Here is a 19,824-nt window from a genome sequence, read left to right on the forward strand (position 1 = left end):
TCTGACCCCCTGCATATCACACGCCTCCTGTATGACACAAGAGCTACTTTTGGGGCAAATACATTCCAGAAAGGCATCTAGTCTTCATTAAATGACATCAGGAGATAGTGAATCCACCACTTTCCTTGGTAGGTTGTTCCTGTGGTGAATCATCCTCGGTTTGAATATTTGCGTCTTATTTGTAATATGAATTTGTCTCTTTTCACCTTCCAGCTATTGGGTCTTGTTATGCCTTTCTCTGCTAGATTCAAGAGCCCTTTCATACCCAATCTTTTTTCTCCATTAAGGCCCTTCAACACTTCAATGAAGTCACCTTCTCAACTGCAGCTGGATGCAGTTCTTGTTCTTCTGCACAGCGTAGCTCCTGGAAAAGAGGGATCTGCAAATGTACATTCATATGATACCTTTGTTTAATTGATGAAAACATAAACTAGACACTTAGAGGATTGGAACTGATTTCAGCTGATGGACAGCTTCGCTAGGTTTTATGCATTTGGACAGCGAAATGTTGAGTGTTTACATTCATATCAAGCACCCCCATACAGTGGAGCTCCTGAACAGAATGGTGAATGGAAATGAAAATGTTTTCCTTTTGTTTAAAAAAAGGACAGACAGTTATAAGAGAACATGGGGGTTTTTACTGAGGACTACTTGAGTTACAGTAAAGCACTCTATCACTGAGCTATACCCCCTTGACAACAGGAGTATAGAATTGTGATCTCCAGGACTTTGCAGGATAGACCCTGCTTCATCGAGCTCCTTTGCCATTCCCAGCCTACAGGTGGTTTTAAAATTGGGGTTTGATTAAACTTCTTAAATGTGGTAAACACCAAAGCTTGCACACCCACTGATATAGTTTCTCCCACTGACATAGCTGCCACATCTTGTGAAGTGGATTAACTACACCCACAGGAAAAATCTCCCCTCAGCATAAAGCAGTGGTTCTCAAGCTGTGGGTCAGGATCCCAAAGTGGGATGTGACCCTGATTTAATGGGGTTCCCAGGGCTGGCATTAGACTTGTTGGTGCCTGGGGCTGAAGCCAAAAGTCTGAGCCCCACCACTCCCCTGCTTCTGCACAGTGTGGAGGGGGTTGGTGCCTCTTTCCAGGGGCATGTAGTAAGTTTCTTTTGGCAGAAGGGGGTTGCAGTGAAAGGAAGTTTGAGAAATCCTGGCATAGAGCTTCCGAATATGTCTAGACTTGGCTCCTTGTGGCACTGTGGGTGATCAGACACTGAAAGTACAGCCATGGAGACACCACACACCAGCCTTGCCTAGAAGGAAAGAATCAAACCTCCACAGAAAAATGCCCGTTGCTTTTTAACTCATCTCCCTAAGCCCTCAGCCACCACCACTTAACAAAGGGGCTTTTCTACACGATGGTTCTGGTCTCACTGAAGGATCATTTCCAATTGTTTGCTCAGACCAGCATTAGGGAAAATGGTGCCCTGGGCAAAGCTTGTACTTTGCCCAGGGTCTCAGAGAATGATAAGCAACAGTACTTATAGGGCAGTGCTGAGAGGAGCTATGCTGAGGTTGTGAGTTCAAACCTTACCTGAAGCACTGGTTTTCATTAACCAAGTGGCATCACCCCCTCATTTGGCCCTGTGGAATGTAGATTTCCAGCCCTGGGACATGGAGTAGAGGAGGAGTCAGAAATGCCCCCTTCACTTATTACCTCCTCTCCAGAGCACAGGTGAGAATCTACAATCCTTTCTCCCCCACCAGCCCTTGTGCCAGGATCCCTCAAGCAGAGCCTGGAGTCCTGCCCATGGCGTCTGTACTATTGACAAAGACTAAGTGACAGGGACAAAACACTCAAATTCCGCCTGGTGCAGGGAGCCAGGTTTGCTCTTCAAATTCTGTCGTTGGTACATTTCCAGGCCTGGGAATGTCCCACACAGCATTGAATGGGAAGCTGCCTGCAGAACAGTTACACTGCACAGAGCTCCTGTGGAGGAGGGGTGGGAATTAGTAACATTTTGAGGATCGTTTGGGAAATGAGCCTTTGCTGACAAGGTTTGTCTCTGTTCATATTTCACCTTCAGGTGTTATGTTGAGGGATCTTTAGTATATTTTTGTGAGGTTAATAACTATCTCTTCAACTTTATTTACTCAACTTAAAAATTGGTGTCACTTGATTTTTGCATCTCCCTGTGAAAATACAACTGACACGTGTGGCTTTCTACAGGGGGCCATGATGTTAAAGTTGGGGAATTCAGTCTCTGTACTTCTGGGGGGGCCTGTTGCTTTTTTACAGCTGCCTCACGGCCAAGCACACCAGACTGTTAGCTGCACCCACGGTCCTTGCCAGGGGCCCCTGATGAACCCTGGGTGGCTGCACTGCCGTGCTGGGGTGACTCTGCAGGGAGAGAAGCTGCTGTGGAGCAATGTAGAGCAGGTGCAGGAAGGAGACGGGGTCACTATTCACATTCTGATCTTCACAATTTTCCAAATTTGGGAAAAGATTCATAGACTTAAGGTCAGAAGGGACCATTAGGATCATCTAGTCTGACCTCCTGCACAATGCAGGCCACAGAATCTCACCCACCCATTCCTGTAACAAACCCCTGACCTATGTCTGAGTTATTGAAGTCCTCAAATCGTGGCTTAAAGACCTCAAGGTGCAGGGAATCCTCCAGCAAGTGACCTGAGCCCCATGCTGCAGAGGAAGGCGAATGTCCGAGAACAAGTCTAAGGGGAAGGTGAATGCAGAGCAATGACACTGGCGATGCCCAGACCTCCAATGGGGGCAGCGTGAAAATTAATAATGGGAAGATCATTTGCAAAATTAGTCGTCACTGACAAGCTTTGTCTCTGTTCCTGTTTGACACTGTGGTGTTAGTTAGAGGAATCAGTACAGATTTTTACTATATTAATTAAACACTTAATTTTATTTAACCAAGCCAAAAACTTAGTGTCACTTATGTTTTCTCTCTCCTAGCAAGAATGAATTGAATTTCGTGACTTTCTGGAAAGTGCAGCGAGATTAAATGTGGGGAATTCAGTCTCTGTGTTTGTGAGCTGATGTTTTCCTCTCACAGGTCAGTGCCTGCATTGAAATACCAAGAGGGATCTAAGGGCAGGTGTACGCTGGGCACTGAACTGACAGAGCGACGTCTCTCAGAGTGTGAAAAACCTCACCCCCCAAACCCATAGAGTTAAGGTGACCTAAGCCCTGGTTAGATAGTGCTTAAGAAAAGGAAGAAATGTTCTGTCCATGTAGCTATTACAGGTCTGGGAAGACCCCTCCAGCGACTGTCTACTCCGAAGTGCTATAGCAGTGCCACAGCAGCATTCTAAGCGTCAACAGAGTGAAAGGAGACCTGGCTCCAGTTTGGACTGTGGATGCTCAGGCACTAAGTCTACAGTAATAATAACAGCACAGTGCTTGCAGGATTTGAACCTGCACAGGGAGACCCCAATGGTTTTTTAGTCTATCATCTTAACCACTCAGCCACAACTATTTGACATACAGCTGTGTCATTACATTATTATTCTGTTCTCACTGAATTGTCACGTCAAATTGTTTGCCCAGACCAGCATCCCCAGCACACTCATGACTGCACATCAGCGTAAGTGTGTCCTTGGCTGAATAGCGAGAATTCCTGCCCATTTCCCTTCCAGCTGGAGCAGGATGAGAGTGTATTTGTGTGAACGACATTGCTGTAGATTGTTGTTCATTCCCCACTCTGACAATTCAGACAGTCCCTTTCCCATTCAAATCTCCAGCACATCGTTCCAATAGCAGGTGGCAGGATTTCTCTGGGGCACTGAAATTTTTTCAGGGGGTTGGTGCATGAACTCAGTCTTGCGTTCCACCCTGGATGTTTCATGGACTAACAACAGCAGCAGAAAGAAAGAGCTGAGCCAATATGTCCCTGGCAGGGATGCAGGTGCCACGTCCCCTCTGTCTGAGCATCGCCATTGCAGGAGAGAAGGTTTCACTGGAATCGAATGTCCTGGCTCAGACCAGAGACACAGGGAGGTTTTGCTGTTCACGGATCTGTGCAAAGGAAATTGTGTCTCTGTGTGAAATTGAGGCAGGAAATGAAACACCCAATGCCCTAAGGAATGTGGGTGAAGGACTCGGGCTGAGCAATGATTTAACAGGGGTTTGTTTCAATTTATTGGCCTGATTAAAACTATGGCTAAAAGCCCCCTGTAACAGGGGCTGCGGGACAGGACAGGCAGTTCTGCGTGAAGTGTTCAGAGCTGCCCCGTATCTGCCCTTTCTCTGCACCGCCCCTGCTCCCAGAATGCACCAGGCCCTGGACTGAACTCTTCCCCTGCCGGCCGAGCTGGTTTCCTTTGCTGTGATCCTGTTGGCTTGGCAGGGGGGGAAGTGACAGTCCCACCCCAGAGCCAACGCCCCCCTGTCACCCTGCCCCCTGACCCCCAGCAGTGCAGGTCAGCCAGGAGCTGGGCCCTGCCAGGCACTCAGGGGCGTCTCCCCTGCAGCTGGGGGCTCTCCCCAGCGTGGTCTGTGGGAGCTCGCGCAGTAACGGGGCAGCGGCAGCAGCCGCGTGGTGGGTTGGGCTGGTGACCCGGGTCCATCTCCTGGGGCTGGCTGGGTTCATGCTCAGGCGACTGGCCCCAGCCACCGGCCGAGCCCCGCGGCCACGCTGCTGCTGTTACCGCACTAGCCCCTCACGCCCCCATTCCCTCACTGAAGCCAGGAGAAGGTTTGCAGGGAGGAGGGGGGGGGTTGACCCCAATATCCCAGAGCTGATTCTCCTCACAAAGGGGTGTGTGCATGTGGTGGGTGCCGTGTGCAGCGCCCTGTGCCCATGAGGAGGGGACCGGGGCTCTGCCGGCAGGAAGATTTATCCTGCAGGAGCCCTGCCTCCCTCCCCCAGGGGTTCCCCTGGAGCAGAGAAGCTTTGAATCCTCGCTGGAGACTAGAGACGCCTGAGCAGCACAAGCTGCCTGGCAGAGGTTCTGGATCAGGGCCTCACGGGCACATTGGGTTCATTCCTTCAGGGCTGCCCTGCCCAGAGCCAGGGCTGCTCTCACTCCCCAGCACAGAGGGGGCTGCAGGCTCTTTGCCAAGCTGGGTCCCAGCTCAAGGCAGATTTAACACTAGCAGGGGGCCCAGGCATGTGCTGGTGCCGCTCAGGGAGGGAATCTGGGCCAAAGACTGATTAGAAATTGGGTAACACTGAAGTGGGACTAGAAAGACCCTTGCTGGGACGTGGCGGGTAGGTAGCCCCCATTGTGTACCCTGCCCTCGCCGAGAAGTCTCTGGGAGAGTGGATTCTTCCTGATGGGCCACCAACACGTCTCATTGGTCCTGATGTCGGCTGCTCCTTTGCTGATACTGACAAGCTAGTTGTGGGCCTTCCCCACTCACCCCATAGCTCCGGGATGCACAGACAGCAACACTGGTGTGGAAGAAACGAACGCCACTCTCAGGTTTCAAGATCCTTAAGATCACTGACTTGCCAATGTAATTGTCAGGGGGTATAGCTCAGTGGTAGAGTGTTTGACTGCAGATCAAGTGCTCCTTGGTTCAAACCCACGTATCCCCTTAAATGCCTGGCACTTCAACAAAAATAGTTGCATATCCATTTCCATTATGTTCAGGAGCTGCACTGACTAGCGAGGCCTAAAATGAATGAGAACACTCCCCACTTTCCTGTGCAAATGCATAAAAACCTAGCAAACATCTCCCTCCAATGAAATCAGCTCCAATCCTCTAAGTGTCTAGTTTATGTTTTCATCAATTAAACAAAGGCACATGAAGACACATTTGCAGGTCCTTGGCCTCCATGGGCTACAATGTGCAGAAGAACAAGAACCACATCCACGTGGGAGGCATGGACTAGTCTGTATTACATTTGGTAAGTAAGTTGCCATTCGGACTGAAAACTCTCCTGGAGGTGGACAGGAGCCTGTTGCAAAACTAAAATAACCAAGATTTACCAAACTCCCTGTTACACATTCAATCCTCTCTTTTTTCTATTCTATTAAACTGGGAGCAAGTTACCAGTGACCCAGGGCTGGGGCGGAAGGAGGGTGCAGGTGGGGGGAGGAGCGCAGGGCTGGGGCAGCAGGGGGTGTGTGGGTGGGAGAGCACTGGTAGGGGGAAAGGGGAGAGTCGAGAGCTGGGGCAGCACAGGGTGTGTGGGGGGGAGAGCCCAGGGCTGGCTTGGCAGGGAGGTGAGGGTCAGGGGGTAGAGCCCAGGGCTGGGGCAGCAGGGGGGTGCGAGTGGTGGGAGGCCCAGAGCTGGGGAGGCAGGGGGTGCAGGTGTGGGGAGGGGAGAGCCCAGGGCTCAGGCAGCAGGGGGATGGGGGGGCAGACAAATATTTTTTTGCTTGGGGAGGCAAAAAACCTAGAGCCGGCGCTGCCTCCACATACCGTGAGGTAGGTAGGAGCCAGGGGTGGCTCTAGGAATTTCGCCGCCCCAAGCATGGCAGCACTCCGCGGGGGGCGCTCTGGCGGTCGCCGGTCCCACGGCTCTGGTGGACCTCCTGCAGACATGCCTGCGGAGTGTCCGCTGGTCCCGCGGCTCCGGTGGAGCATCCGCAGGCACGCCTGCGGGAGGTCCACCGGAGCCGCCTGCCGCCCTCCCACCAACCAGTGGAGCGCCCCCTGTGGCATGCCACCCAAAGCATGTGCTTGGCATGTTGGGGCCTGGAGCCGGCCCTGGTAGGAGCGGATCATTAGTATCCCTACTTGATAGAGGGAGAAGCTAAGGCTGAGAAAGGAGAATTGACTTGTCTTAGGTCACACAGCCAGTCAGTGGAAGAGTTGGGAGTAGGACACAAGAGCCCTGATTTTCAAACTAACCATCAGATCTTGAATTTCATCCATTGAATGACCTGAATAAAGTGCTCTCAGATGAGCTCCAGACCAACAACAGTGCACAGTAATTATTCAGCAAGTATTTGAGGAGAACTGCAATGTTAGAGAGAATCATGAACTGCTCAGAGACCATTAATGCAGAGAAGCAGCAAAATTTGTCAAACATATAACAGGTTATGACTTATTTCCTTGGTCTTAAAAGAGAACAACAAGGACCTGAGTCTCCTCCCTGTCAATAACCCCCTGCTCAGCCAATCAGGGTAGAGACTGAGGACGGGAGGCTGAGGGTTCTCGCCCAAAGGATGGCCCAGGTCACCAGTGGGGATCACTGCCCAAGCACTATTTCAGCCCCACATTTTTGGGTGGACCTCCCAGAGTGGGAGCTGCCAAGCACTCCCCCGCAACACACACACACACACACACACACACCCCTCGCTCCTGGTGTTGGGAGGGGAACAGGAGAAAGGACAAAAGAAGCAAGAGATGAAGAGAAAGGAGGGAGGGATGGATGGAGGAAAAGGTGAAACAAAAAGGACAAACCCTAATGTCCCCACTGATTCTATGGGACAAAATCCCAGGTGTGCAATAAAATTCTGCCTCCTTAAGCTCATGTTTTCCATGCCTAGAATTCAACTGTCACCAGATGGATCAGACCGAAAAGGTTTCAGACCTCGAGGAGGCTCTTACCTTCTAAACAGGGACGGCTGTTTTCTAGTAAAATCACTAAAAGGGAAGGAGAAAACTCGAAAGAGGTTCCTCCTGGCGCTCACGTCCATGAACCCGAATACTCTCTCAGTCCTCAAAGAGAGACCTGGAGAAGGAGACTTGCTGAAGCAAAGCCACAGGGGTCTCTGAGGTTTCCCTGGCCCCTCGCCCCTGTCCTGCCTGGCTGATGTCAGCATCTCTCTGTGAGGTCACCACCTCCCCACCACCTTTGACCAATAGGCTGAGGTCCTGCAAAAGGCATTTGTGATGTCACTGCCACACCCCTCCCTTGCTGTTCTAATGTCCTGCCCCTGGCCAGGCACTTTGGAGGTTTGAGCTACTCCCTGTGGATCACCCCACTCAAGGAGCATTCGTTCTAGGCAGCAAGCCGGCTAGACAGGAAAACATCAGATGCTGCTCCCAATGCTACACTCAGTTTTTCAGAAAGTAGTCAACTTTATGGCCAGAAGAGACCATTAGAGCATCTAATCTGACCACTTGAGGATCACTTAAGCTGCAGTCAAGCACTGTACCACTGAGCTATACCCCCATGACAACAGGAGTAGGGAATCGTGATTTCCAGGACTTTGAAGGACAAATCCTGCTTCATCGAGCTCCTTTGCCATTCCCAGACCACAGGTGGTTTTAAAAATGGGGTTTGATTAAACTTCTTAAATGTGGCAAACACCACAGCTTGCACACCCACCGATATAGCTTCTCCCACTGACATCGCTGCCACCTCTTGGGAAGTGGCTTAACTGCACCCACAGGAAAACTCTCTCCCCTCAGCACAGAGCAGTGGTTCTCAAACTGAGAGTCAGGACCCCAAAGTGGGTCATAACCCTGTTTTAATGGGGTCGCCAGGGCTGGCATTAGACTTGTTGGGGCCTGGGGCTGAAGCCAAAAGTCTGAGCCCCACCACCCAGGGCTGAATCCCTCCAGCTCTGGTTTTGCCCTCCCCTAACTGGGGCAGGGCTCAGGCTTTGTCTCCCCTGCCTCTGCTCAGTGTGGAGGGGCTTGGTCCCTCTTTCCAGGGCCATGTAGTGAGTTTTGTTTTTTTTGGCAGAAGGGGGATGCAGTGAAAGGAAGTTTGAGAAACCCTGGCATAGAGCCTCTGAATATGTCTAGACTTGGCTCCCTGTGGCAGATCAGAGACAGAAAGTACAGCCATGGAGACACCACACACCAGCCTTGCCTAGCAGGCAAGAATCAAACCTCCACAGAAAGACGCCCGTTACTTTCTAACCCATCTCCCTAAGCCCTCAGCCACCACCACATAACAAAGGGGCTTTTCTACACGATGGTTCTGGTCACACTGAAGGGTCATTTCCAATTGTTTGCTCAGACCAGCATTAGGGAAAATGGTGCCCTGGGCAAAGCTTATACTTTGGCACTTCCCCATTGCCCCTGGACGATCCCCACTCCCCCTTTACCGCTAGCTCCTGCACTCCCAACCTTTGCACCTCCTTCACCCCTAACTCCTGCCCCCTCCTGTGCCCCCTTTGCCCTTAACTCCCTGGGCCACCAGCCATTGCCCCTCTCCTGCAGCCCCTTCACATGGCTCCAGTGCTGGGGGCCCCACACTTGTTCTCCCTTCCCTGGGCTTTGGCATCACTAGCCACTGATTAGTGAGTAGGGTTCAGTGGTCCTCAAAATGTGGGGCATGACTCCTAGGGGGACACAGAGGAACATTCATGGGGGCACCTCAGGGCCTGAGCCAGCCCCCATGGAGGGAGCAGCACTCAGCCCCACTCTGTCCCAGCTCTTCCCCAACCCCACCCTCAGCCTGGGCCTCTGGCTCCCAGCTCAGCCTCGACCCCCTTACCTCTGTCTGCACCCCTCTCCCCTGCAAGCAACAGACCCACTCCCAACCCGAGATCTTGATCGCACCTTCTGAGGGTCCACAGCCATGGATAAGAGGGCACAGTGTGAAATGTTTGGGGACCACTGGTTTAGGGTGATGTTCTCAATCACATCTATGCAGTCCAATAAAAGCTATTCCTCACCCACCCACCCCTCCATCAGGACGGACTAGGTATGTTCTGCTGCCCTTCACTCATGCAGGAAGGATAATAACATTTCATTCTATTCACTCCTAAAGTGATTTGTAACCCGCCACCAGCCAAAAGTGGTCATTTTGGGAAAGCGGCCCCATCATGCTGCATACCTAGGCAGAGTAGGTGTCTATGCAAACACGGTCTGTTCCTGAAGTCTTTCCCCCAGCTCCTCACTAGATGTGAGGGGGGAGCTCATTCAGCCCCTGCTTTCGCTTAGTATTTAAAAACTCCTTATTGTCCCTAGCTCTGCTGGCCTTAGATTTCTCCTCCTGTCCAGTTTTCTAACAGTTCAGATGAGGTGGCCGAGTGGTTAAGGTGATGGATTGCTAACCCATTGTGCTCTGCACGCATGGGTTTGAATCCCATTCTCATCGGATGTGTTTAGTTTTCACCCCTCCTTTGTAGACAACCATCTCCCCCTTTGGTACAATGACAGATCAAACAATGTTGCTTCTTGCAAACAAAAACCTTCTCAGCAACTCAGAACTCCCTTGCTTTAAATAAAATGTCTAAATCCCAGATTTCTTTAAAAAAAAAATTCTCTAGTCCCATATTTCTTAGTTTTTATCTCAAAAGGGAACATCATCATCATCTCCCCCAAACACCCCGGGACCTCCCCCAAATAATTGAAATACTCCCATCCTGAGCAAGGCTACAACAGTGAACCACAGCTAGTGTCTAGGCCAAGCTGTTCTGAAGGAGGCAACTCAAACATTTTCTCCCTGCTTCCCTTGGCAAGGTCTGACTGAGAAAACAAAATTCCCCAAACTGAAAATTTTCTGCTGAAAAACCAATACTAGTCTGTTTGGGGACTTTGGTTTGAAAATATTATTGTTATTATTCTCTTCTGATTTCTGAATCAGTTCAGTCTTTGTCCTCCAGGTGTGTTTCCACCTGCTGAGTTGTGGGGGAGAGAGGCCAAGTCATGATGTCTCTTCCCCTCTTTCATAGTTTCTTCCAACTTGCTAGGAAGCTCCTTTGTTACCATGTGAGTCAAGCAGTGTCCATTGTCTCTGTGCTATCTCGGAGAAGTCTGCATTGTACACGGTTCCTGGGCTAGTCCTTGGGAGTGTGGATCCCTTCAATGGGCCAGCAGCGAGTCTGGCTCCTCCCTTGTCACACCTGAAAGGCTGGTGGGGGGCATTTTGAAACCTCATAACATATTTCAGTAACACACACACATCAAAACTTCATAACTTCCCAACCAATGCAAGCACACACAATCCAGCACGATATTAATGTTCAACAGATCAAGACTTTTGAAATGATACATCACAAGGCAGACTTTGAACAAACCATGTCATCATTATATGAGAGTGATGAATATGGGGCTTCCAGGTGCTGCTCTGAGCACAGCGTGCCACACCTGGGCTTCCATTGCAATGGAGACGTACCCTTAGAGTCCATCTCTCCTGGGATAAAGATGGCCCACACCTGACTCTCTGCCAGTCCCCACTGGGCCCTGACAAGTGTTGCTCGTGTTTGTATTCTATAAAGCAGAGGAGCAGATGAAGTTTTGCTCCCAAGGTGTGTGTGTGATTCTTTGGACAGGTCTACACTACAAAATTAGGTTGGTGTAATTACATTACTTAGGCTGGCAATGCAGTTCTATCAAGCTAATCCCGGTATAGATAGTGGCTCAGCTGTCAGAACTTTCTGGAGCTATGAAAGGGGAGGGGCCCAGCCTCTGTAGCAGGAATGCAGGGCAGGTGAGTTCACGGCAGGCATGGTGGGATACTGGTGGAGGCCAGTTATGGTGATATAATGACCAGCATCATTTACACTGACATTTGTCACTTTAAGTTTGCTGCACAAAGCTCTAGGCCTCTCGTCGAGGTGGTTTTATTTTGTCACCAAAACAGGGCAGGTTTGTCGCCAGATGTGGCATTGCAGTGTGTGCACCAGCCACAAGCTGCTGACCGAGGGAGCGTTGTGTGTTTTTGACGCACCTGAGCAATATAATTCTGCTGAAGTAACCTTGTAGTGCAGACCTGGCCAAAGAGAGAGAGAGGGACACACACACACACACACACACACACACACACACACACACACACACACACACACACACACACACACACACACACACACACACACACACACACACACACACACACACACACACACACACACACCCTTGCAAGGAAAACCTCACCTGCTCCTCTGCTTTGCAGAATCCAAACACAAGCAAAGCTTGTCAGGCCCCAGTGGGGATGGCAGGGAATCAGCTGTGGGCAGACAGTGGGTTGTTCCCCCAGGCAGGCACCATGGCTTAGCTGGCTAAAGCACCTGCCTTGTAAACAGGAGATCCTGGGTTCAATTCCCAGTGGGGCCTTAGGCCTGGTCCACATTAGGACTTTAATTCAAATTTAGCAGCGTTAATTCAAATTAACCGTGCACCTGTCCACACCAAGAAGCCATTTAATTCGACCTAGAGGGCTCTTTAGTTCAAATTCGGTACTCCACCCCGAAGAGGGGAGTAGCGCTAAATTCGACATGGCTAGCTCGAATTAGGCTAGGTGTGGATGCAAATCAAACTTACTAGCTCCGGGAGCTATCCCACACTGCACCACTCTGTTGACGCTCTGGACAGCAGCCCAAGCTTGGATGCTCTGAGCAGCCATATAGGAAAAGTCCTGGGAAAATTTGAATTCCTTTTCCTGTCTGGACAGTTAGAATGTCATTTCGTGGTTGGACATCGGGGCGAGCTCAGCAGCACCGGCAGCAATGCAGAGCTCTCCAGCAGAGGAGTTCATGTAATCTCTGAATAGAAAGAGGGACCAAGCATAGACTGACCGGAAAGTCTTGGATCTGATCGGTGTGTGGGGCGAGGAGTCTGTGCTTTCGGAGCTGCGCTCCAAAACACGGAATGCAAAGACCTACGAGAAGGTCTCCAAAGCCATGAGAGACAGAGGATACAGCCGGGATGCAACGCAGCGCCGCATGAAAATCAAGGACCCCAGACAAGGCTACCCAAAAATCAAAGCGGCAAACGGACGCTACGGAGCCTGCCACCACTGCCCCACCAGTGACCATGGACTCTGACGATGGGACAGTGTCGACGGCCAGTTCCTCGGCGATGTTCGTGGACGGGGAAGATGAGGAAGGGTTTGTGGAGGACGAGGCAGGCGAGAGCGCTTACAACGCTGGTTTCCCCGACAGCCAGGATCTCTTCATCACCGTCACGGAGATCCCCTACCAACCCTCCCCGGCCATTAACCCAGATCCTGAATCAGGGGAAGGAGCAGTCGGTAAGTGCTTTAACCATGTAAACTTTTATTCTTAATATGACAGGAATCTGAAGTATGTGAAAAGGAAGTCTCTCTATATATGGGGATAGAACAGAAATCCTCCTGGGAGATCTCCACGAAGCTCTCCTGGAGGTAATCGAAAAGCCTCCGCAGGAGGTTCCTGGGGAGAGCTGCCTTATTGGGTGCTCCATGGTAGTACACTTTTCCGCGCGAGGCTTTCATGAGGTACTCAGGGAGCATTGCCTCCCCGAGCACGGCTGCGTAGGGCCCTGGTTTGTGCTGGCTTTCACGCAGCATGCGCTCTCTGTCTCCTTCAGTGACCATCCTCAGGGTGATCTCGCTCGGAGAGTCCTGCATCTAATTAGGGGAATTACTGTAATGTTACGCCTGGTCCAAAGTATTTTTAAAAAATCTCCGGACACACGGCATAGCACAGACTCAGCACGCAGCTGCGTGACGAGCGTAACGGAAAGCCAAAGAATCAAATGGACGCTCATGGAGGGAGGGAGGACTGAGGACGCAAGGTATCCCACAGTTCCTGCTGTCTCCGAAAAGTATTTGCATTCTTGGCTGAGCTCCAAATGCTTCTAGGGTCAAAAACAGTGTCCGCGGTGGGTCAGGGCATAGCTCGGCAATTTACGCACCCCCCCCCTCTTGACTCTTTTACATGTCACCGTATCTTTACTGAATGCTGCAGATAGATTTACCAAACTCCCTGTTATACATTCAATCCTCTCTTTTTTCTATTCTATTAAACTGGGAGCAAGTTACCAGTGACCCAGGCCTGGGGTGGAAGGAAGGTGCAGGTGGGGGGAGGAGCCCAGGGCTGGGGCAGCAGGGGGTGTGTGGGTGGGGGAGCACTGGTAGGGGGGAAGGGGAGAGTCGAGAGCTGGGGCAGCACAGGGTGTGTGTGGGGGAGAGCCCAGGGCTGGGTTGGCAGGGGAGTGAAAGTGGTGGGAGGCCCAGAGCTGGGGAGGCAGGGGGTGCAGATGTGGGGAGGGGAGAGCCCAGGGCTCGGGCAGCAGGGAGATGGGGGGGGCAGACAAAAAAATTTTTGCTTGGGGAGGCAAAAAACCTAGAGCCAGCCCTGCCTCCACATACCGTGAGGTAGGTAGGAGCGGATCATTATTATCCCTACGTGAAAGAGCGAGAAGCTCAGGCTGAGACAGGAGAATTGACTTGTCTTAGGTCACACAGCCAGTCAGTGGCAGAGTTGGAAATAGGACCCAAGAGCCCTGATTTTCAAACTAACCATCAGATCTTGAATTTCATCCATTGAATGACCTGAATAAAGTGCTCTCAGATGAGCTCCAGACCAACAACAGTGCACAGTAATTATTCAGCAAGTATTTGAGGAGAACTGCAGTGTTAGAGAGAATCATGAACTGCTCAGAGACCATTAATGCAGAGAAGCAGCAAAATGCATCAAACATATGACTGGTTCTGACTTATTTCCTTGGTCTTAAAAGAGAACAACAAGGACCTGAGTCTCCTCCCTGTCAATAACCCCCTGCTCAGCCAATCAGGGTAGAGACTGAGGACGGGAGGCTGAGGGTTCTCACCAGGGAGCCCAAAGGATGGCCCAGATCACTGGTGGGGATCACTGCCCGAGCACTATCTCAGCCCCACATTTTTGGGTGGACCTCCCACAGTGGGAGCTGCCGAGCACTCCCCTGCAACACAGACACACACCCCGCTCTTGGTGTTGGGAGGGAAACAGGTGAAAGGACAAAGGAAGCAAGAGAAGAGAAAGGAGGAAGGGATGGATGGAGGAAAAGGTGAAACACAAAGGACAAACCCTAATGTCTCCAGTAATTCTAGGGGACAAAATCCCAGGTGCGGAATAAAATTCTGCCTCCTTAAGCTCGTGTTTTCCATGCTTAGAATTCATCACCAGATGGATCAGACTGAACAGATTTCAAACCTTGAGGAGGCTCTTACCTTCTAAACAGTGTTGTGGAAAATTAACCACACCGATGAATTTGGGTCAGACAGCCCGAGGCTCCTTTATTTAGATACAAGTATGCATGCATACAGGGAGGGTTCAGCATGGCCCCATGCAAGGGGATAACTGGCCCTCCTTTTGAAATATTTTATCAAGCTTATAAAGGCTAAAACCGCAAAACGTAGCTTCACACGTAGCACGTGTATCACACAGGGACGGCTGGTCTCTAGTAAAATCAGGAAAAGGGAAGGAGAAAACTCAAAAGAGGTTCCTCCTGGCGCTCACGTACGTGAACCCGAATACTCTCTCAGTCCTCAAAGAGAGACCTGGAGAAGGAGACTTGCTGAAGCAAAGCCACAGGGGTCTCTGAGGTTTCCCTCGCCCCTGTCCTGCCTGGCTGATGTCAGCATCTGTCTGTGAGGTCACCACCTCCACACCACCTTTGACCAATAGTCTGAGGTTCTGCAAAAGGCCTTTGTGATGTCACTGCCACACCCCTCCCTTGCTGTGCTAATGTCCTGCCCCTGGCCAGGCACTTTGGAGGTTTGAGCTACTCCCTGTGGATCACCCCACTCAAGGAGCGTTCGTTCTAGGAAGCAAGCCAGCTAGACAGGAAAACATCAGACGCTGCTCCCAATGCTACACTCCGTTTTTCAGAAATTAGTCGACTTTATGGCCAGAAGAGACCATTAGAGCATCTAATCTGACCCCCTGCATATTACAGGCCTCCTGTATGACACAATAGCGGGTGAGAGTGGGGGGTTGGAGGAGGTGAGCGGGTGGGCAGTGGCGGGGGGACAGGTGAGCTGGCGGCAGGGTAGAGGGCCTGAGGAGACGAGCGGGCAGGCAGTGGCTGGGGGGCAGATGAGCCGGCGGCTGGCCCCAGCTCACCTCCGCTCCGCCTTCCCCCTTAATGCCCCGACCCACTTTCCCCCCTCCCCCCTGCTTCCCGCAAATCAGCTGTTCGTGCAGGAAGCCTTGGCGGGAAGAGAAGCGGTTTGGCGGCTTCGTGCTCAGCTCCAGCAAGGTGGAGACAGAGACAAGGTGAGCTGGGGCAGGGGGGCCGCCCGCATCGCAGCAGGTAACCCGGGGGGGCGCACAGGGGGACCGCTCCCCACACCAGCTCACCCACCTCCCCTCCGCCTCCCTGGGCCTGAACCCCCATTTGCTTTTCATGGCGCATCAGAGGTTGGGCTCGAGCCCATTTGTCTGCACTGTAATTTTATAGTCTTGCAGCCCCAGCCCCATAAGCCTGAGTCAGCTGACCAGGGCTTTGCGACAGGTGCCTTGGCTGTGTTAATCACAGTGTAGACATGACATTAGGCTACATCTCCAGTGCAATGAAACACTCACAGCTGGCCCATGTCGGATTAATTGTGGTCATGTGGCTTGGGCTGTAAAGTTGCAGTGTCCATGTCTGGGCTCAGGCTCAGTCCCCTGCTCTAGGAGCCCAGAAGGTTGGGAGGGAGTTTAGCAAGTGGAAATGGTAAATCCTGGACTCAACGGCATTTCTCCATTGGTCTGTCTGCTCTGGGGCAGGGACAATAACACGTCCTGCTGCTTTTGTTATTTCAAAGGGCGGTTTAGGATTTTTATTCTCACACACGGTGCACAAAGCAGGACTCAACCCTGGGCATGAACTAAATGATCCACCCACAGATTCTGGCAGCCACAATGAGGCATTTGGTGTGAGAGCTCAGACCTGCCCTGTCCCAGAGGAAGGGGGTCATCTGTGAGGGGACCGGACCACTGACCTTCCAGCTCCTAACTGCCAAACGTTCAGTAACTCTGTTATCAGTGCCTGTGAGTGTAATTTAAACCATAAAAACAGCCACCCTGGGCTAGACCAAAGGCCCATCTAGCTCTGAATCTTGTCCTATGACAGCAGCCAATAGCAGGTGCCCCAAAAGCCACTCCACAAAGCACCACTGGGAACTGAACCCAGGTTCTCCTGCTTACAAGCTTAACCAGCTAAGCCGTGGTGTCTGCTGTTGCTGAAAGCGTCACATCTGCCCACACCTGACTCTCTGCCCACCCCACTGGGGCCTGACAAGCTTTGCTTGTGTTTGGATTCTGTAAAGCAGAGGAGCAGGTGAAGTTTTGCTCCCAAGGTGGGTGTGTGATTCTTTGGACAGGTCTACACTACAAAATTAGCTCAGGCCTTGTCTATACTACAAGACTATTTCGAATCTACTTAAGTCAAATTTGTGGATTCGACCTTATGAAGTCGAATTTGTGTATCCACAGTAAATACACTAATTCGAATTTCTGAGTCCACAGTAACGGGGCTGGCGTCGACTTTGGAAGCGGTGCACTGTGGGAAGCTATCCCACAGTTCCCGCAGTCCCCGCTGCCCATTGGAATGCTGGGTAGAGCTCCCAATGCCTCCTGGGGGAAAAATGTGTCGAGGGTGCTTTTGGGTAACTGTTGTCATTGAACCGTCAATCACGCCCTCCCTCCCTGAAAGCTCCGGCGGGAAATCTGTTCGCGCCTTTCTCTGGTCGGTTACAGCGCGGACGCCACAGAACTGCGAGCATGGAGCCCGCTGCGATCATCGCTGCACTTATGGCCATTGTCAACTCCTCGCACCTTATCATCCACCTCTTCCACAGTCAGCTGCTGAGAAATTGGGCGAGGAGGCTCCAGCAGCGCGGTGAGGACAGGAATTCACAGAGTGGCGCAGACCTCTCACAAAGCAGGGTACGCCGCGCCGTGGAGATCATGGTGGCAATGGGTCAAGTTCATGGTGTGGAATGGCGATTCTGGGCCCGGGAAACAAGCACGGACTGGTGGGACCACATAGTGCTGCAGGTCTGGGATGAATCACAGTGGCTGCGAAACTTCAGGATGCGTAAGGGCACTTTCCTTGAACTCTGTGACTTGCTGTCCCCTGCCCTGAAGCACCAGGACACCCAGATGCGAGCAGCCCTGACTGTGCAGAAGCGAGTGGCCATAGCCCTCTGGAAACTTGCAACGCCAGACAGCTACCGGTCAGTAGCGAACCACTTTGGCGTGGGCAAATCTACCATGGGGGTTGCTGTGATTGAAGTAGCCCACGCAATCGTTGAGCAACTTCTCTCAAAGGTAGTGACTCTCGGAAACGTCCAGGACATCATAGATGGCTTCGCCGTGATGGGATTCCCAAACTGCGGTGGGGCTATAGATGGGATTTACATCCCTATCCTGGCACCAGCCCACCAGGCCAGCGAGTACATTAACCGAAAGGGCTACTTTTCAATGGTGCTGCAAGCACTGGTAGACCATAGGGGACGTTTTACCAACATCTTCGTTGGGTGGGCGGGCAAGGTTCATGACGCGCGTGTGTTCAGGAACTCTGGTCTGTTTAAACGCCTCCAGGCAGGTACTTTCTTCCCGGACCACAAAATAACGGTTGGGGATGTGCAGATGCCTACAGTGATCCTCGGGGACCCAGCCTACCCGTTAATGCCCTGGCTCATGAAGCCCTATACAGGCGCCTTGGACAGAGAGAAGGAACTCTTCAACTACCGGCTGAGCAAGTGCAGAATGGTGGTGGAGTGTGCTTTCGGACGTCTCAAGGGGAGATGGCGGAGCTTACTGACTCGCTCGGACATCAGCGAAAAGAATATCCCCGTAGTTATTGCTGCTTGCTGTGTGCTACACAATCTCTGTGAGAGCAAGGGCGAGACCTTTTTGTCCGGATGGGAGGTTGAGGCAAATCGCCTGGCTGCAGTTTACGCTCAGCCAGACACCCGTGCCGAGAGAATATCCCAGCGGGAAGCGCTGTGTATCCGGGAGGCTTTGAAAGCAAGTTTCCTCGGAGAGCAGGGTAACCTATGACTCTCCACTTGCTTTCAAGAGAAACTGACCCTGGGCCTGTGTCTGTATGTGTCGATTTCGATCTGCGGTTACATACCCCGTTCTCCAAGTTTCCCCCACTTCCAAAGCACGTTTTAAAGCAAATTAATTGTTACACTCATTATTAATAAATCTTTGTTTTACTTTGCATTTCTGTTCAGGTGTTGAAACATGGACGCATACTGTGCTGGGCACGGTGTGCACTGATGTACAGACCGCTTGTTCCATAGAGGAATGACATCCTCCTGCTCCTACATAGGTCTCTGGGGTAGGGGACGGTTGCAAGTGGTTGTGCATCAAGGGGAGGGATTGCAGGAAGGGGTGGGTTTGCAGGAAGGGGCGAGTGGTGCCTTCTTTGGATAGGGGTTTGGATGACGGCAGTGGGCTGCAGGTTTGGGCGTAGGAAGGGGTGAGGGGTGTGGGGGAAGGGTGAGTATCTGTCCGTGGATGAGGGCTCTTGTTGGGGCTCAGGGCAGCGGAGGGGCTCGTTGCTACAGTGGAAGTGCATGGTAAGGGCAGCGTGCCTTAACATTAAGGGGGTGGCAGGCGCTAGGACCCTGGACAAGCATACACATCACAGAATGACCCGGGGCAGCATACACCACACAGAGTGACCCTGGTGCCTACTGACTGCAGTGTGTGTGTGCCCTGCAGTTGATCATGGCCCCAAGTCTGTACCCTGGTAATGTAGGCTATACCGTGCAATTATAAATCCCCTCCCCCCCATACACAAAAAAATCCTCTGACACGAAAGACGTGACCGAAACAGTGAATAACAGCAAACAGCTTTTAATAATCTAATACACAGTGGGGGGATGAAACTTGGATTTGGGACTGGGTGAGCCTGTAAGGGAAGCACTTCTACAAATTTATAGCGTGAGAGGTGTGTGGTACATTAGCGCTATGCAGTGGTGCAGTGACAGTTCTCACGGCCCCTACTGCCCCTCCGTCTTGTACTTTTGGGTGAGGGGGGGGCAGGACTTCTTGGCGGGGGAAGGCAGTTGCAGATACACTGCAGGGGGGCTCTGTCCTCCTGCCTGCGGTCCTACAGAACATCAACAAGGCGCCGGAGCGTGTCCGTTTGCTCCCTCATTAGCCCAAGCAGCGTTTGAGTCGCCTGCTGCTCTTCCTGCCGCCACCTGTCCTCCCGTTTGATGTGTGTGCGATGCTGTTGACATAGGGTCTCCCTCCACTGTCTCTGCTCTGCCGCCTCGGCTCTGGAG

At 51.8% G+C, this 19,824-nt stretch overlaps 3 non-coding genes across 3 annotated transcripts; all 3 read left to right on the forward strand.

The window, feature by feature from the left end:
- Positions 1-5,457: 5,457 nt before the first annotated feature.
- Positions 5,458-5,529, forward strand: TRNAC-GCA. Its single transcript has one exon. It is a non-coding gene; the product is annotated as a tRNA-Cys (tRNA).
- A 4,331-nt stretch (positions 5,530-9,860) lies between these two features.
- On the forward strand, positions 9,861-9,942 carry TRNAS-GCU. The gene has a single exon. It is a non-coding gene; the product is annotated as a tRNA-Ser (tRNA).
- Positions 9,943-11,829: 1,887 nt separating this feature from the next.
- TRNAT-UGU lies at positions 11,830-11,903 on the forward strand. Its single transcript has one exon. It is a non-coding gene; the product is annotated as a tRNA-Thr (tRNA).
- The last annotated feature ends 7,921 nt before the right edge of the window (positions 11,904-19,824 follow it).

The sequence above is a fragment of the Mauremys mutica genome, unplaced genomic scaffold (assembly GCF_020497125.1).
Source record: "Mauremys mutica isolate MM-2020 ecotype Southern unplaced genomic scaffold, ASM2049712v1 Super-Scaffold_100095, whole genome shotgun sequence".
In the NCBI taxonomy this organism is placed as follows: Eukaryota; Metazoa; Chordata; order Testudines; family Geoemydidae; genus Mauremys; species Mauremys mutica.